This window comes from Chiroxiphia lanceolata, chromosome 4 (assembly GCF_009829145.1).
Source record: "Chiroxiphia lanceolata isolate bChiLan1 chromosome 4, bChiLan1.pri, whole genome shotgun sequence".
Taxonomy (NCBI): Eukaryota; Metazoa; Chordata; class Aves; order Passeriformes; family Pipridae; genus Chiroxiphia; species Chiroxiphia lanceolata.
Genome location: NC_045640.1, coordinates 35,143,768 through 35,162,080, shown reverse-complemented (window position 1 = coordinate 35,162,080; position 18,313 = coordinate 35,143,768). Strand labels below are relative to the sequence as shown.

Genomic DNA, 18,313 nt, shown 5'->3' with positions numbered 1-18,313 from the left:
TCAGACTGAAACTCTGCCTAACTACCTCCAGAGTTTCTTTTTTTCCAATTTGAAAGTGCTGACATTTTAATGAAATATCCTGTTCTCATTGTATATGAGGATCCAAGTGGATTAAATTAACATATAAACATATGTGCACTTGTCATACTGCATTGACTTACCAAATTTTCTGTAATTTCACCTTTCGTTACGAGTGAATGAGCTCAGTAGTTTGATTGCAAGTAAAAAGTGGTGGATTTTTTTCCTACAGTATAATAATTTGAGCCTAGAAAATGTTTGATATCATGCTTTATTATGATCATTCATTTTTTATGCAATCATCAAAGAAGCCAGTGTACAGATGCAATACAACCGTGTATCATCTGAATGCAACGTCCTTGTTGCACATAGTGTAATGACCTTTCATTGACTTCATTGCTGGACATATTTATGGTTGTTAATGGCTTAATTTCACACATTTAGATTTCAGCATAGTCATCATTGTTGTGATGATTACAGTAGTTATTGTAATAATGTAGCTCCACTGTACCATTGAGAAACTACTCTAAGGATGGTCAAAGTCAGTTATTTCTAATAACTAAACCAATCCGTTTCTGGTTGTTTGTTACAAGTTTAAAGACGCTATCTTCAAATGTGTTCTGTATATATTTCATCCAGCTGAAACTGGCAAGTTTAGTGCAAAATAATTAAGCTTTACCAAGGTTATTTAATGAAGAAAAGTGATATCTTGATTTTTTACCATTATTGTGTATTGTGTTTGTTCATTCCCTGCAACCATCAGCGTCACACTAGTGAAATGGTAAAAGTAATAATAAGATCTGAATACATTCTGTTTTAATGCTGCAGTAAGTACAAATGCATGATCAAATGCATGAACAAATTTGAGGTATCTGTATGGCACACAGCTCTGGATCAGAGGCTCTGATTTACCAGTTTGAATATAGCTCAGCTTAGCATGTACTGAGGGTTGTTATATGATGATTATTTTGTAGTGATCTGGTTAATTCACTTCCTAATTGACTGGTTGTTATATCCACAAAAGCCAATGCCACAAATGGCACTCTAGCTTGCGCTGTTGGTAGTTACAGTGAGCACTGAATGGGGTGTATAGACTGTGCTGTAACCTTACTGTCACAAATAGCAGTTCAATGGTAGCAATTATGTACGCTGGTGGGAAATTGGGGTAGCTTTTTTTCTAATGAGAACAATGCAAAGCTCAGGATTTGAGGCCTGTCCATTTGGTGCCTTTCACAGGAGTAAAATAAATTGCAAAAAGAAAAAAATCTTTTAGAAGTATTATTTGTCATACTTAATCATCATATGTTTGGGTGTACCAAGTAAATATTCTCCGAGTTCCCAAAAGGATAATATTTTTTTCTATCTAGTTGTGTGATCTTCAAAGCTTTCCCAGCAGTCAAGAGAGCTTCTAAGTATAAAAAAATATAGCACATATTTATTGTAGTTACATATACTACTATATGAAATAAAAGTTTTACTACTTGTACTACTCTCTCTACATACACCATGGCTCGAACAGAGCATCTTTTGTACTAAAATGTGACACCAATTTGGGGATCTCTCTTTTATTAAACAGGGAATTATATCACCATATCAGTAAGTATATACAACACAAGTACAGAGTGAATAAAAAAAGCAGATACACAGGAGTGGGATTTTTCATACATTAGTGATTCTTTTTGTTGGTGGACCCTGACAATTTTGACCAAAAACAGAGGGGAAGGGACAGAGAGAGTCAGAGATACAGAGGGAGGGGAAAAAAGGAGAGAGACAGGAAAGGAGGGAGGGAAGGAGACGGGAAGGGAAGGAGAAAAGGGAAGGGAAGGTTCTGGAAGGTTCGGGAAGGTTCTGGAAGGTTCGGGAAGGTTCTGGAAGGGAAGGTTCTGGAAGGTTCTGGAAGGTTCTGGAAGGTTCAGGAAGGTTTGGGAAGGTTTGGGAAGGGAAGGTTTGGGAAGGTTTGGGAAGGGAAGGTTTGGGAAGGGAAGGTTTGGGAAGGGAAGGTTTGGGAAGGGAAGGGAAGGGAAGGGAAGGGAAGGGAAGGGAAGGGAAGGGAAGGGAAGGGAAGGGAAGGGAAGGGAAGGGAAGGGAAGGGAAGGGAAGGTTTGGGAAGGGAAGGTTTGGGAAGGGAAGGGAAGGGAAGGGAAGGGAAGGGAAGGGAAGGGAAGGGAAGGGAAGGGAAGGGAAGGGAAGGGAGAAATTCTAGACTTAGAGGTTGGGTTTTTTCCATGGGTTCTTTTTTACTGCTTTACTTGCCAGATTTATTGCATTATCAGATATTCAGATTTATCCCAAACCAGTAAACTATTGATGACTTGTGTCTTTCTGATGAAAACAAACCAGAAGGATAACAAAGCAAAATATCAAGTAGAGATTACTAAGTAGCAGAATTTGGTTTTCAGTTACCGGTATTGGATATTTTCAGAAGGTCATGAAATTGTACTAAAACATACAGAAAATGCAAAGTAATATATATATGACCTTACTGCCCCTTTTAGTGTTTACTTCTTATCCTAAGGCTAACAGGAACAGGAGATACAGGTCTTCCAGTATTCTATTCCTTTGCTATGGCAAATATTCTAGGTTATGGTACAGGGTCTAGTAAGCATGCTCTTCCCAAGAAATCATTCCTCTCTCACAACTGAGCTACTGAGAATGCAGGCTTTTGTAGAAGAAATTTGCTGGATTGGATTTTTATTTTCACTCAGCTCTTGGAAATGAGTAAGTGATGATTTTTAAATGCTGTTGATGAATTGGATGAATTCCCATGAGCTTCTTTTGAAGACAAGCCATGATCCTTATTTAAGTATATTTTCCTTTGTAATTTAATAAAGACTATTTCCAACATTTTGTGTCTCAAAGTTTGTCAAATACTTACATTGATGACTACTTCTAAGGTTTGTGGGAGGAAGTGACAATGAGCTGGAAAATCTAGATTATCTCTAATTTAGCCTGCCTCGTTCATATTTTAAGACAGTATCACATGAGAATATTCCTAAAGTAGGTAGACATAGTTTCTAAATGCTGAGCCTTGCAATGCTGGTCCAGTCTGAGCTCAGATTCTCAGTACTCCCTGAAGATTGAAGACACACAGACCCCCACCTCACCCCACACCCCACCCCCTGCCGTGGTAGCTACGGCAGTACTTCTGGACGGTCTGTCCTCTTTCCTAGTAAAGCAGTTAAACCACATTTTGAGCCCTCCTGGTTGTCACTTTGCTTTTCCTTCCAATGGGTTGTGAAGGAGGCAATGGGAAATAGTGGCCATGGCAAGTCGCTGTTAACTCACTTGTCTTTTCTCACTACTCTCCTCTACTTAGTGAGGACAAGCAGGACTGCATAAAGTTAAGTAACTAATATGTTACATGGCGAGACTACTTTTGTCTCTTCTCCCCCGGTATCACCCCATGTATCATCCTGGATCCTCCATGTCACTTCAGCTCCTCAATGTCTAATTCCAGTGTATCAGTCCCCTCAAGCCAACATCACCCCACTCACTTTCACTTTCCAACTCTTATACCCCAGTGTCAGTGTCAGCTCTCTCATTTTTATGTTTTTATTTTTTTGATGAGAGGAATAGGGAATACTTTATTTTTCACAGGTCTAGGGGGTTTTTCTTTTCATTCAAATATCATTGACTAACATAGACTCTTTTTAAAATGTTAGCATCTTTCTTACACATATTGCACAGTATGATAGAAAGTTTGTCCTAGAGGAAGAATAGCCAAATACTAACATTGAAGAGGAGCACTATGAGAATGGGATACTTTTCAGCAATTCAGTTTGATGTAAAAAACAGGAGACATAGAAGTTGTGAAATTGTACTTTGCTGACACCCAGGCAGAGAATGGACCCTAAAAAAAAAAAAAGACAGCTTAGGTTGTGAAAATACTTGGATCACCTTGAGGAGGATGAATGCTGCTTACAGTTAGACTATTAAAAAATGAGTTTACTTTGGCTAGTAGTGAGACTAGAGCTGAACAAAGCAAACTTTAAACTTGAACATCTGTTAAATTATTACCACACTTTTTGATGCATAAGTTTTTTAGGTATTTTATCTGTACTTAGGTATTTTTTTCTGTATTTCATACCGAAAAGTGTAAGTTGCATTTTGGCAATACCAAAAATATGGATAAACACCTTTACCTGAATTATTGTGATGAGAAATTTGTTTTGAGTTGGAGCCTATGTTTTTAACAGGGATATGGCTATAATGTTGTAGTTCTCCATTTGCTTCCCTGACATCACAAGCTACTTACTGAGTTGTACTATAACAATTTAATACACTATGTCTCGAGTAAAGTACCTCTAGGATGTTCAGAAGAAAGAGTATCCATGTAAATTTGGGACTGTTTTCTCCAGGAGGTACTTCGGATATGGCATTTGCAGCTTCAAGAGCAATCAAACAATATACCATGGTGATGACCCCGCATTCCATCAGTCATCCCATATCCACATCAGCGAGTGCCCCGGGATGATGGACTTTCTATCACACAGTTTTGTATTTGCTGAGTTTACAAACAATCCCTCAGATCTTGCCATATGCAACCTACAATATTTTTTGTCCAGTGAGTACAGGAACTGTTGCTCTTTGGTAACCTACCTACGATTCAATTAGTTGTAGCTTTAGGTTTATTAGTTATGTGACTAGGCATAAGTAGTAACAATCTATCCACAAAACTTTAGCAATACAAAAAGCCCACACTATACAATAGTTTACATTTTAATAAACAAAAGACCCATCTATGCTATCTCTCCATTTTACACATGTATAATTTTTCTGCAGATTTTTTCAGAGTTTCAAGAAGACATATAGGCTAATGAGGCCAGAGTTTTGGCCTACACAACCACCAAGTGCAAAGTAACAGCATAAAAAAGGCATATGCTGAGTTGAAATCAATTGGAAGAAAACAGCCAAGCTCATCAAGGAAAATGTTGTCTGCAACAGAAAGGGAACAGTTACTATGTAACAATGGCAATACCTATTAGGAGATGGAAATATTTTTTGCATGCAATCTCATAAGTATTTCACATTTTTCTTTTCACTTCTTAAAGTGTACTTAAGATCAGATCTTACAGTACTGCTAAATTCGATAAAGCCTTCTTATATTGCAAGACAACATAAAATTTAACATTTCATTGGGAAAATTCTGCTAAAAGAAAAAATAAATATGATAAAAATTTCCCCACGAATGTTCAAAAATGTGAGAACTTTTCCTATCCGTGCATTTGATACCAACTATATTAAATATAAGTTGGTTTTTCATGTAGATGGCCTTGAGAAAATAAAATATCATCTAGCATATAATGATTTTGAAAGCTATTTATCTTTTATATTCATAGCTTTACATAATTCTAACTCCCAACAATTTTAAGAAGTGGAACTCATTACATATGACCTACCTTTCAGTGCAACCTGCAGGACTGTCATAACCATGGAATTCAAAACCAGTTTCTAGTATTAGTTCCACATGTCTAATATTTTTACCTCTTCTGGTTTAAGTTCATAAACTATAACCTCATGTGTAATTTAAATCAGTGTTTTCTGGAAGTCCATAATATGTAATTGGTGCAAGAGATAGACCCAAACTCAATCCCAAGATGCTGTTCGGGCTAAGTGGAATCTCCTTAGGAGCCGCTTCAAAGATCAATTCCTCTTGTCCATAAAAAACAAGTTTAAATTGTCTTCTATGAACCTGCTGTTAGCAATTGTACTGTTACATTATGTATGATTCTTTGACTGCTTATTGCTTCAACAAACGGCACAGTGCTCCATTAGTGATTTTCAATTTCATGCTAAGCTTTGCAATTTATTAGTGTTGTTTAGGCTAATGTACTATTATTTTGCATATTTTATATCATTTTTCATTTCCTATTCATATGACCTAACAGTTAAGTATTGGGGATCAATAAGCCCTCTGAATGTTTTCATATTTGTATTAGGAAAAACAGGAAAATTATGCAGGCAGCCCAATACATAGTCAATTAGGACGAAGTTGTTTTTTTAGCAATTTTCAGGTTTCCCTCCAGTTTGTCTGCAGATTTGACTGCAGGTTTCCAAAAAATTGTATAATATCCAGATGCACTTATTCATGAAAATAATTTGGTTTAGTAATGATCCCCTAATTGTAGATACCTGGACCATGTTCATGTGGATTCCTTGCCAGTGTGCACTCTGCATGTAAATACCAAGATTAAATTCAGCTTAAATACCATGTACTTGCAAGAAGCAGGTGCAGCTCCACATTTATTTTGGTCTTGATTTTGTCTTTCCCAGAGCTGTGTACTGATTCAGGAAAGGAAATATTTAGTATTAGTCTGAGGAAAATGTACTCCTCCCTCCAAAGGTTTTTGAAGCTTTAAAGTTTTGTCTGCTCAGTTGACATATGGGATAGAAAAGCACAAAAAATCAGTAAGAACCAATTCAAATGTTCAAATTCATTTACTTCAAAAATTTTGAAGTCCCTTTTCTTAAGATGCAGAAAAAATGCAGAAAGCAGTAGAGCTACAAAACCAGACTTTTTAAACTGTTAATAAAGTGATTTGAAGTGTTCATGGAAAATATGTATGTAAACATATGTCAGATTTGCTAAAATATTAATGCAAGCAAGGGACAAAATGTTAGGTATCTTACTGGTACATTGCAAATAGGGAGTAGGACTTCAATTTTGAGTGCTCCTGGGGATGTGGATCAAGGCACTAATGACTGCTCAATAAACATTATAGTAGAATCAGCATATACGAGAGTCATAAAGTATTGATACTCTTATTTTCCCTTTGAACATTTGCCTTTTGTATAAAATTTAGCATATGTAGTTTTTCAACACTGAACCAAAGCTACAAGATTTTTTTTAAAAGACAAGATCACTATAGTTGATAAGGAGTAGTTAACCTCACATGGTTGTACTACTTTCCATGATTTAGATAACTACATCTCAAATGCTAAAAATCCTAGGATTTTTATTCATATTCAGCAAAAAAAAAAAATTAAGACTTTGTTTCATCTAGAAACTTTACATTTCCCCCATAATTTCAGCAGCAGTATAACATGTAAGTGATTTTTGGATAAAATTTTTTAAATAATGAAAACTGACTTTAGTACTTTCATATTTAAAATCTCTACATTTGTAATGGAAATCAAACATACTTATCTTCAGCCTAAGGAAATAGTTCTTCAAGATCAGTCCGTTCATTGATTTCCAAACACCTTGTTATGAGGGAAACCTCCAGCTGATCCGAAGGCCTAGCATTTGCAGGATGCAGATTCAGTTGCTCTTTGGAACCAGCAGGTGCCAGACTTTCCTGTCTAGGGGCTTAGGGGTCCTTTGTGTCCCCAGGTATGGGCAACGAACACAGCCAGACAACCCCAGTAGCAAGATCTGCAAAATCCCAAGTATCAAACCGGTCTTAATGTGGCTGATAAGTAAGGCCTTTTCCTCAAAACTCCATGTATCCACAAAGTGTTTCTGGTTTGGCACTTCATCACAGTCAAATTCATTTGAATCTAATTGTGTCAAGTCAAGCTTTTGTACACACACAAACACAGAATTATAGATATACAAGCCCAGTATCTTCAAAGCTGTTATTTGAAAGTTCATTAGTTGATAATTTATAGGCATTTACTACTAGACTTTTCAAATCCATATGTTTCCCACACTAGTATATAGGAAAGCAATAGGCACACAATGACATCAATAGTAAAGTCTTCGACTACTTGCCTTTATATCCCTGTCTTCCCTATTTAGACAGCCAGTCAGAGTTTCTTGGCATGCCAATGGCTTCTTTCTCTGCCAACATATGGAGAAGATAGAGCTCATTTCTACGTTCCCCTCTGACACTCACAGCCCTGTTGTACCCATCTGGATTTGCTCTTATTCCTCATAAAAACCTAGCACATTTCTTTCCCAGGGCTGATGTAGGGAAAGTAGTGATACATCACCAAGTGCCAAAACTCCCTCATGATACCTAACAAGAGTAAAAGCTTCCTTCATAAGGGCAGTTTTTTCATGGCATTGTTTAAACTGGAGATAGTTGGAAGATGCCAGAACAACATAAAGAGAGATTAACTTCCTATTTATAAATGGAAATATTTTCTCAAAATCTGCCAATAGCAGCAAAAGCTGCAGCTTTGTGAGACTACAGAAAGGATTACAAGTGGTATGGCTATCACAATAATTGTATTTGCAGTAAATTCTTGGTCTAGACAAGCCACAGTTAAACTCATGTAAATATTTGGAAATTTCTCCAGATCTGCAGTGATTAAAGATGTGCTTTAAAGGATTATTTTGGTTGTTTGCTTTCTTTTTGGCTGAAAAATTTACACGTATGTATAACAGTGGTCAAATAGATATAGACCATTAATGAAAAAGTAAAGCAGGCATCTGTGCTGAGAGATAAATGGTTGTGGTTCACAGCACTAACAGTCTCTGCTGATGCAGCTGGTAGAGATCATAAACCCCATGATGAAAATATCTCCATATCCATATTATGATACTCTGAAGCACTGCAGGCACAGATGGCAGAACTTGTAAGTTCTCTCAGAAACATAGTTATGGTTCACAACATTTTCGGATTCTTCTGAAAGAGCAAATATAGCTTGTAAGCCCTGAGGAGAAGTTGATGGCACTTGCAAACTATGCCAGTTCAGGTGGCAGACCTCGTAGACATTGAGAGAAAAAATAACTGTGATTCACAATGCCTGTCAGAGAAGTGCTAGCGTTTGCAAGCTCTGATGACGCAGTCAGCAAAGCAGAGTTTTGGCATATTTATTTCAGGATGACATCTGAAAAAAGGTGGGGAAAAAACCCCCACCATGCAGTAAAGTCCCTTATATTTCTGATTAGGCATGTCAGGTAGATAAAAGACTAAATAAGTCTTCCTAGAACTTCACCTCTCAGTCCTAAGCAGTCTCATTAGTTCTTCTTTAACCTTTAACATACAAAACTATATAGAAAAGCTACATTATGTTCTGCAAAATGGCAAGTTAAATAAGATGCAAATGAAAGAACAGTGCTCTTTAATTAGGTGTGCTTATCTAAATAATTTGTTTAGAGATAAATACATGGATATTTGAGAACCTTTGGAAAAAATGGCCACGTTGAAGGCCATTTATTTCTTTGAGAATTATTCAGAAGACTTCTACTGACTTCTTTGTAAATCCAATAGTGTCTGTAATGAGATGACCTATAGGTTTAAAAACACTTAATTTTGCTTCACTTAGCCATTTCATCTTTAGGAACAGTCCTACAATTGTTTCTTTCTTAATTATTGGGGTATTATTTTGATGTGAATAGATACTTAAAGATGGAGTGATTAAGATATGTGACTGAGTCGCCAGTACTGGATGATTTTTAGAGCAAGTTCAGAAGACTGTTGAAGACAGAAATGAGTAAAAACCATTGCGAAACCAGGGGAAAGCCTCTGAGACTTGCAGTATTGCTCTGCCAGCAGACTTTACTACCTGAGTGTTACCCAAGAGCAGATGCCTACGAGTGGGAAGCACTGAGGCAGGAAGTGTTGTATGTGATGTGAGAAGAGTCATTTTGATAATTTGGTGTTCTTGAGCACCTAGAGAGGGATGAAAATTAAGTAGCTGTGACTTAAGAAGTGCTACTTGCCATGCTAGATGAAATATATGTATGAAATTATTTGCAATATATGCATAACACTTTTTATGCGTTCCTATGTTCATTTAAAATATATACAAATGCCTGTATGGACCAGTATTATTGAACAGCGATCTTCAACTAATAGGGGTACACAAGCAGATATTGTGAAATTTTTCTGGTTTTCTTTTTTATTTGGAGAGCACATCTGAGTGATCCAAATCCCTTCTAGTAGGTAAAAATAGATTGAAAATAGAAGTAATTTAGACCATTAAAAAAAAAAAAAAGTAACTGTTAGCTACCATAATTATTTAACATTTAAAAATAAAAACAAGCAAACAACAAAAACCACACACTCAAAAAACCCCCCCACAAACCAAACAATAAATAAATAAAATTAAGAGTTTCTGGAGGTAGAAAGATTAAAGCAGGAAAAAGTAGGCCACAACTATTACTGAAAAGTATTGCCACAATACAAAAAGAAATAATTTTACAGTTTAAAATTTATTTCTAAACTTTAAATCAAATCCTGTTGTCAGGCAAATTGAAAATTTTGAAAGATAAATGTGAAAATCTTATTATCATGCAGAAAATAATTTCTTTTCAAATTTCTAAGAGGTGTTATTTTCTATCTAAGATGGAAATGTCATTTTTCTGTATTTTCAGCACTGACCCAACCTTCATTATTATTATACAGTTTATATGTTATTAGAAAAAATATTGTGAAAGTTAGGATGTATTTTATCCTTTCACCATTAGTTTTGCTGGCTTATTTACAGAAGTTTAAGCGATAATGTGACAGAATGCTTGGCAGATACATCCTTCCATATTTACATTCTGGAGATAAAATTCTCTCCTTGTTCAAAGGTACGGATGTATAGAGCGCATACTGGTTTTCATCTATGTATTTCATTAAGCATGACAGTAGTGTAATCTCCTTTCTTCTTCTTCCAGTAGAAATCTATTGTTAGATTCAATCCAAATCCAAAAGCAGTGCCATTTTGGGCTTGAAGGAAAGGTTTTCAGAGCTACTAGTGTTAGGGTTTTGTATAACGTATCCCAAACCACGTCGATTTCTTAGTCCTTTCCTGTGTGACTAGAAAATTCAAATGCAGAAAAGAAAAAACTGAAATGGGACGTAATTAACTGTGACTCAGAGAGCATTTAAAATCTGTTGTTATTTTAACTGATAATGTGTAACCTGAATGAACTGATAGCAGAGTAAATACATTAGTATTACTTAAATACACTACTTGTCCTATGCACATACTACAGATTTTGCTGCCAAATAAATATTCTCTGAAAGATATTTTTATGCTTTAATTTCTAATCTCAAATAACATCTCTTCATATACAATTCTCATATAAATTTGTAGCATTATTAAGGGTTAGAGACAAATAAAAAGATGGTTTAATTCCCCTCTCCCCAGCAAAATATAGTCACGTGTTGTTTCATATGAATGTGACATCTTATGAAGGGCCAATGGAAAAAAAAAATTGGCATTATTTCCCAAGGCAGTGTTCAGGATTTCATGAAAATTTCAGTTGAGACAGTACATAACACTTCTCAAGTATAGCTTGAATACTAGTTAATATATTTTTGCAAGAGCCATGTTAGCATATTAAGTAAATAATATTTTCTTTTTCTCATATATGTGGAAATTGAGGTACAGCAAGGTTAAATGGAATGTGTAATGCATAATCAAAACATTTAAGTTGAGTTGTTGCAACATATTTCCAAACATTTCTTTGATACTCCAGAGGAAATATTTGTAAATGGAAATGCCTCTTGTTACTGAGTCTTCTTTCTATGATAGTCAGTACCCTCAACTCTAAAAGATCTCCAGGGAAAAAGATTAATTAGGTTTCAATTACGCTACAGAAAAATATACTTTACACACTTAGAATCTGAAAAGCATTGTGGTATTTCTCTAATGTGTTTAAAAATTCAAAAATATTTTTAAAAGCCACTTAAAAAGTCAAGCCAAACTCAGACTAATGGATCGTGTGTCATCCTTGAAAGTGATGTATTCTCTATTCTTCCAGGCCTTCCTCTATGACATTACACAGATATTGTCTGAATTTTTTGTGAATCATTATTAAAATTTTTCTAGGGGATTAATCAAACCAGCAGATCAATGTAGAGGATTATTGCTGCAGATTTACATGTCTTTTTAAAAGGAACAAACTTCCAAAGCTGAAACATTAGGAAATCACCCTCAATTATTCTTTGTTCTATATATAAAATTTCTAGTTTGTTGCAACATTTTATTAACACATTTTCTCACAAACTTCTGATAATTCAGTCTTTTTCTCAGAAGAGTAGTTGAGTAGCATAGCATTGTGATTACTTTGGTGTGGGGACTTATTCCATTTATCACTGAAGAATGTACCCAGAGTTTACAAGACTGACTCAGCATCTATATTTTAGTCGTCTTTTTCAAAATTCTGCACCAGGCCTGGCTGATCTTCTTGTTCCCCAAACAAACCTCTTTATTTATCTGTTCCTGTTGTGACTTGAAGGTCTTCTTCTTGGACAAGTTCATGTTTGTATTATTCACCTTACCCAAGGGCTCACATCAAGCTTTTCCTGTTCATCTGACTATGCCTGACATTGTTGGAATCTTAAGTTATCATTCAAGTGACAGTGCTGAAGCTCAAAACCTTTCAATTTCTTAGAGGGGTCAACACACTGGTATGTAAAACCAGTGCATAGACATTGAGTGTTTTTGATTTAAGTAGGACTCTAATCTCTGCAGATAATGAGTGCCTAGATCACAAGATGTTAGACAAGAATTTTGTTCTGTCATAGAGACATTTATTATGTCTTTATTAAATCATAAACTTGTTTACTTTAAAAGTCAGCAGTAAATGTCTTATTCATTTCCAAGAAGTACAATATCATTGACAAAGCAACTTTAATCATTAAGAGAAATAACGCATTCCCTTTTCCTAAAGAGGCTGTGTTAAATTTTGTTATCAATAACATCATCCCAAAAGGGGGTGAGTAATCTAAACACGAACTGAAATAAGTTAGTAAAAGATTCCCTGGAACAGTTGTGCAAAATAAACAGTCTCTGAAAGAGAGGCAGGGTGATGTGAACATTTGGGACCTTTTGGTTATGCCTTACCTGGAACTCTAGTACAGAGGTCAATCAATTTAAATAGAGCTTTATGAAGGCTCTCTAAGAGCTTAAAATATACTAAAACTCCTGGAATTGATATACTGCACTTCACGGCTGGCAGCACTGAAGTCATTTGCAGAACATTGCAGCTCCTTCAATTTTACAAATATATGAGAGAGAGAATAGAATAGAATAGAATAGAATAGAATAGAATAGAATAGAATAGAATAGAATAGAATAGAATAGAATAGAATAGAATATTTCATTTCAGTTGGAAGGGATCTACAGTTATCACCTTGCTCAGCTGCTTGTCCACTCCAGGCATATGTGAAGTACACTAATTTGTTTGGTTTTTTTTCATTAAAGTGTCCCCACCCTCATCAGTAATAATATCCAGCTAAGATTGGTGCTACTCTTAAACAGTACTGGACATTTCTGTTTTCTTAGCACAGAGAACTATCTATTTTTACTACAGTGATTTGGAAATTTGCTATTAATTGCTAGGAGAGCTCACCTTTGTATTCTTCTTAAACTCTGTAACATTGCTCCCTCCAGGAAATGTAGTCGACCCCTTCTACCCCAGAGTATACAATGCCTCACTGCCCGAATACCTTCCAAATATCAAATCCCAGATTGCATGGTGGCTAGTTGACTCTTAATTGCTGGAAAATTTTCCTGGATCTTCTGTAGAATTTCAACATGTGTGAGTCTTGTACAAAATTAGGATGATAAAAAAGCATTCTTTTATGAAGTTAAATTCCATTATTGGAATACAGTTTTCACAGGCTGGCTACATGTACCCTTTAGGTGAAGGTCAGCCTTGGTAGCCAGCCTGCAAGCTCTGCTGCCCTGCACCGGTGGGGTTATCCACCTACTTCTCCTGCAAAAGCCACGAACTGAGAACTGGTTTTTCTTTTTGTCATCTGGAGACAGGTAGATCAAAACAACACAACTTTTATCTACTTTTGTATAACTTCTTTAACTTTTATAAATTTTTAGCCATCATGTCTATACTTGTTATGTCCTGTCTGTTCCAAATTACCAGTTCCCTTTTCTTACCACTCAGGCCTCCTAAGGTATTTTTATGAGTGAGCCTCCAAAATTTAACTGAATTTATGCAATGCAAAAAAGACATGACAACAAAATAGAACTTATTGTGAGTCTGTTTATAAAGAGTTATTGCAAAGTTATTATCTGTAACTGCAGAAAATTTTAGAAATGTATTAATACTTGTAAATTTCATATTTTTTTAAAACCTTGCAGCTCCTAAATAAAATCATAGAAAAGTTTCCCTCATTTTAGCCAGAAAACATTTGAGAAAATTGCTTTGGAGTGTCTATCTATTTTACCATTGCTTTAAGTCCAGAAAAAGCATTCATTTTTGTGTAATTTAGATTTTACCCCAAGGTTTTTGGAATAGTTCACTGAAATTAAGCCCACAGAATGGTATATATTTTGTGGAAATGGGACAGCTCAGAAACTATGGATCAAAAGAAGATATTCTTCCTTATAAGTGAACCTGCCATTTGGACGCTAAAAATGAAAAAGAGGGAAAGACAATTCTGGGGATGATTTTAGCCATATCAGGTTGTTGCTACAATATTTTTACTACTTTGTTCAGGTCAGCAGAATCCTCTCCTATGGCAAAAGACCTTCCACAAAACCAAATATCATAAAAATTCTGTGGAAAAAAAGACAGGTGTTCAGTCCATCTGCTTCAGGTATCTAATTTAAGGTGTATATGTAAGTTAGTCTCACTAACTTCTCCATAGTCAGTGAAGAGAGGGAGGCTTCTCTAGAAGTTAATTCAAGTGCTCATACTCTATACTGTATGGTGGCACAGCCTGTCTTTTTTATGGCTGCTTGCAGAACTTGGCCCCCAATTTAGAAACCTAAAGTTAAATGCATAAATTAGAAGTGTGAACACCGAAAAGAGAACTTTGTGACTTAGTTCATATCTATGTTGTAAACTTATATATTTTAGCCTTTTACTTATGCCCAGATAAAGGTAAGTGTGTCAATTTAGAGATATTTTGTCACTAATATTTTTGTATAGAAAAAGATGTCATTAGAGAACATTTTTCAAATACTAGATGCTTTTATATGCGGTTCTTTCTACTGTGATAACAAAATAAAAAGCAAACCAAAAAACACTGAGGTATGGTTGATATTTAATAACACAGAAAGTGGAAATAGACATATTTTTAGAGTCTAATGGAGTTATTATGAGTTTCTTTGACAGATTGCTTTACCCAGCAAGTTTTTTTTGTTTCAGAGCATACTGGCAACTTATGATGAACCATCCAATGAGAAAATTTTCTTTTAAATGTTCCAGTGAAAAAAAACACCTTTTCCCATGGAAAATTTTTGTCAAAAGTTTATTACAGTCCTGGCTGATCTTTACTTAAAGCATGGTATAGACTATTTACTTAGAGTTTAGAGCATGGTATAGATTATTTGCTTAGAGCATGGTATAGATTATTTTACTTATGCATCCTTAGCAGCTTGTGTTTCTGTCCCTCAGTTCCCCAAGCTGCGCAACATCAGGAATACTACCTTGGTAAATTACGGATGGCATGATCATTATGAAAATGGTCATTGACTGATCACCAGTCACAGTTTATTTCATATCAGTGTCCACAATTTGCTGCATGAATCAAAGCTCTTTGGCATGGCACGGCTCTTCCTAAAAAGCTACTTCTGAAGAGCATTACAACCCTGTTGGGCATCATCTGCTGTGCATGAATGGAAACATTGAAAGGCCGAAAGGCCAAAACGCCTCAAGCGGTCCAGAGTAGTCAGAAGATCACGGGGCTATCACAGGAAAACTACTGGCAAAACACATTAATTAAGAACCAGAAAATGTGCCAAATGTGAAGTCTCCCTGGACATAGAGAATATTTTGTTTTTCCGCCATCCATTTAGCAATAAATGATAGTGTATGAATCTAATTTGCTATTAAATTGCAAGTAAATTGTTGCTGAATTGTGATATAATGCTCTTTTATATCTCTGAAACAATTTCTATAACAGGAAATATGATTTGTGCATTTTTGTGGAGATGATGTTGTTTCATTATTTCTTTCCAACATATTTAATAATTGTAGTAATTTTAGGTAAGTGAAGCCCAAGTAAATGACTCCCACTGGTATTATTGCTTACTATTTTTTCTAATTTCTAGTTCTTTGTCATTTGCAAAGGATTATCTACATATGACACAATGCATAAATACCCCATGTAAAGATCTTCTTTTAAATGGGGGTGAGGGGAGCTTAAGGGCCTCATTTTCTTCTTATTTGTCACTTGAATTCAGCTGCTGTAGACCCTATCCAGCTGATCTCAGAATTAGCTTTGGAGAATAACTTTTTTTTATTCTAAGGAAGAAGATGCTATCTCCTTTTAACAGTTATCAAAATTCTTTTCACTTTAGCCATTTGTATTAGAAAAAAGGGTACAAAAGTCCAGAAAACACAGAGGAGAGAAAGTTTCTACTATATTAGGAGTTTATATCCGTCTTCTTCCCTACAAAGTATTGTTATTTTGTCTTTACTAAAGAAATTTCTTTTCATACATAGCTTCAGTTTCGGTCTCTATAGCTAACATTTTAAACAGATGATAGGAAAATTTTATTTAAATGAATTTGTCTTCAAAATTCGTAAATGTAAATGAAGTACAAATTTTAATTGAAATACCTCATTTGTAGAGCTTCTGAGGTTTTAGCTCTTTTCTAAAGAGTTCACTATAATATTCCTGTGTAGGATTGTAGATTCTATTCTTCATGTATGATCTCACCTTTTTTTGAACCCTCCTTTGGCTCCCTGACTAACCTGCTATCTGACAGTGGGGAAGAAAGGCAATGAAACATTTCATTGTAATGTTCAGCAGTATAAACCGTCATAAGATATCTTGCTCATTATATTAGTTACAGAAAATCTATGATCATCAAAAAATGTATATATTCAATTCCAAGTTTCGCCTCTTTGGAGGTTTCTGACAACATGTGAGAACAAACCTGAGAACAGAGCATGGGGAAGAACTTCTTTTGGTTTGGATTGGTTTAGATTTTTTTCTGAAACTCAGTTCATTTTCTATGGAGAGAGCCCAAAATACCAGCACACCAGGGAAAACTCCGCTGTTGCATAATGATTCACTAGCACAAATTGAAATCAGGGAAAAGTGATGCCAATCAAAAAGGAAAATGCTTTAAGAGTTAGGTAAAATCTTGTTTTATTTCAAGATTGAATTGGACTTTTACTACACCTTTAATAATGAGGTTCATAAGGATCTCAAAATGGTTTTTGTCCCTTCCAACTGGCTAGAAAACGTCTCTCCTTCTTCTGGATGAAGAACTGGCTGTTCTGAGCTATACACCTATCATCCCTAAACTGGATTACTGAAACTCACTGATTGGAAGCTTAGGTATAGTCATAGACAGATACAGAAGATATTTAAGCCATTGCATCTGTGCACATAAAGCCCATGCTTACGTCTTCTACTCATTTTCAGTAAACTTCCATGTCAGTCTGAGGCTTTAATGTTCAAAATAATCTTCAAAGCAATTAATGGATTAATTCTTAGCTAAATTATGAGAATTAATTTTGATACATAAAATTCTTGTTGCTCTCCTGCAAAGTAAAATAGATTATTAAATACAAAGGAAAGACAAAAGGTCCAAAGTCAAGGGGATCTGTCTATAGAAAGAGCAAAAATCTGGGTAACAGCAGATGTGTCTGGAGCTTTATGAACATCTTCAAAAAGACATTTCCATCATAAACACAGTTGTGGTATCATGACAGCACTTTTCACCTAATAAATCCCTGTCAAAAAGAAAAGAAGGGAAAATAAGAAGTCTTCGAGGGGCTGGAGGAAATTCTGGAGATTTTACACAATCCACTGAGGACTTGGTTGTCACTATTCATTTCATGTAGAAGGAACTGAAATATTTCAGTAAGGGTAGCTGTCTTTAAAACAGTGACTTACCAATTTTATCATTAATATGGTATCAGTAACAATAAATATTGACTGAGTCTTAAATTATAACCCATTATTCTTCTGAAAGGGGAAAATGTTATTTAGAGATTATGAAGGGCATGTCATTTACAAAGTAAGCAATAACGGGTTTTTCCCAAAGCAAAAAGTGTGTATAATCATACCATTGGATGCATCCCCTTTAATTTGCATATGCCTTTCTCAGGACCAATAGCATATTAATAACTGTCATTAAAAAAATAAAGGCCAAAGAAGAAAGAAGGAAAAGAAAGAAGTGCCTAATCACCTATGGAGTAGACAAAAATTTGGCTACTGGTACAGTGATTTTGGCTTCATGAACACAACAAGCAAAGGAAACAAAGAACCTCATAATTCTTCTTGTAGTAAGACTACTGTGACTCAAAAATATAATTTTTCAGATAAGACTTCACAGAAATAGGTGACTGACTGCAAGAGTTTTACCCTCCTATTCTGTGCTGTTGATCTCCTAGACAAGTACAGCCCAACTTTGCTGAGTCAAAATCCCATCCCCTTACATTGTGTGGTCTGGTGCAGACATCTTATAGGACAGTTTTGTGGAA

At 35.4% G+C, this 18,313-nt stretch overlaps 1 protein-coding gene across 5 annotated transcripts in view; it reads left to right on the top strand.

The window, feature by feature from the left end:
• TENM3 (teneurin transmembrane protein 3) overlaps positions 1 to 18,313 on the top strand; it is a 1,309,047-nt gene that overhangs the window by 760,232 nt on the left and 530,502 nt on the right. The window lies entirely within an intron of this gene.